This window comes from Arachis ipaensis, chromosome B05 (genome assembly GCF_000816755.2).
Source record: "Arachis ipaensis cultivar K30076 chromosome B05, Araip1.1, whole genome shotgun sequence".
NCBI classification, from domain to species: Eukaryota; Viridiplantae; Streptophyta; class Magnoliopsida; order Fabales; family Fabaceae; genus Arachis; species Arachis ipaensis.
In genome coordinates, this window is record NC_029789.2 from 8,187,946 (window position 1) to 8,189,767 (window position 1,822).

Below are 1,822 nucleotides of genomic sequence, written 5' to 3' on the forward strand. Positions count from 1 at the left end.
GCTTTGTCTTGTTAAATCGGTTATGGCCTCTATCCCAGTTTATGAAATGCAAATTTCTCTTTTCCCGAAGTATGCATGTAATAAAATTGATTCCTTGATGAGACAATTCTTATGGAAAGGCCAAGCGACTAGAAAAGGGCTGCCTCTGGTCAAGTGGGAGGTCGCCATAACTCCTAAAAAGGCAGGAGGATTGGGTATTAGGGATACTTCCTGTGCTAACATGGCGCTTCTGGGAAAGTTGGTATGGGATTGTCTAAATAATAGTGTGAAGTTATGGGTGCAGGTTCTGAAGCATAAATATCTCAGGAATCAATCTGGTATGAACGGAAACAGTAGAAATTTTTCATCGGCCACCTGGAAGAACATTGTTAGTGCCTATGAGCATCTCAAGGAAGGGCTTCATTGGAATATTGGAGATGTCCACAAATCAGTTTGGTATGATGAGTGGACTCCTTTTGGTAAGCTTTGCAACCTTGTTCCTTATGTACATATTTCTGAATCAGATTTCATGGTGGCTGACTTGTGGAAAGGGGTGTCTTGGGAGGTTGATAGTCTTACCACGCCTATTCCGCATGAGATTAAGCAGTTTATTTGTGGTCTAAGATATCCTAGTTTGACTGAGTTGGAGCCACAGTGGGAGTGGTGGCCTGCAGCAACAAAAAAGTATAGTGCAAGGGAGGGTTACAGATGGTTATTAAAGAAAACATTAAATTGGAATGCCAACAGTAATTGGAACTGGTTGTGGAACACAAACATTCCAGAGAAGTTCAAATTTACTATGTGGCTTAGCTTACATGATGCTCTACCAACTAAGACCTTTCGATTCAAGCGGCATTTAACTTCTTCAGATATATGTAAGAGATGTAACAAGGCGCAGGAGACTATGGAGCATTGCCTTAGAGACTGTGAACGATCAAAGGCAATCTGATATATGTTGGATCCTAGTATCCTGGACTCGACGGCTGGTAATGCTCTTGAAGAGTGGTTTCGGAAGGCCTTGGCTAACAATGAGGCGTCCTTTGGTGCAGGGCTTTGGTGGGTATGGAGACATAGGGGCAATGACATATTCAACACTGACAACCCTTGGACAGACCATAAGGTTGTTGCCTTGGCCAGAATTACCGCCAAGGACTTACAAGTTTACAGGAATCGAATAAATTGAGTCAACAATTTAAATTTATCTAAAATTAATTTAATCAAATACCAATATTAGAAATAAATTACTTAAATAATATTTAATCTATTTTAGTCCTTAGACACGTATAGATTAGAGTCATTCTCGTAACGACAACGAACCGAAACAACGTCGTAAGTTCGAACATTTAGAATTCGTGCAAATTCAGACCATTCCTTTGTTCTTTGAAAACCTTCTGTATCCCTGATAGAGTTGAATCGAAATTCCTTTCATGGAAAAAGAGTTACGGAGATGGCTTTGATGTGTTAGAGACCAAAATCCGGAAATCACTATTTATATTTGAGTGTCACACCCATTAAACCCGAAAAGACTAAATAAAATAGTATTTCTGGTTTTATTCTCATTTAATTCTAAATCAAAAGTAATAATGACTTATTTAATTTACCATTTATGATAATAAATGAGATGATCATTATGTAAGTCATTTAATGTAAAATAGCTTAATTTACTATTATAATTAATATATGTATTGCCCATAAATAGATTAGGAAATAATAATTTCGTAACAAAATAATGATTCAATTTGAATTACAATTAATTGATTGATAGAAATTATAATAAATTGTATGATATTTAAAAAATTAACCAAATCAATTAGTTGATATAATTAATTTATTATAATAAAAT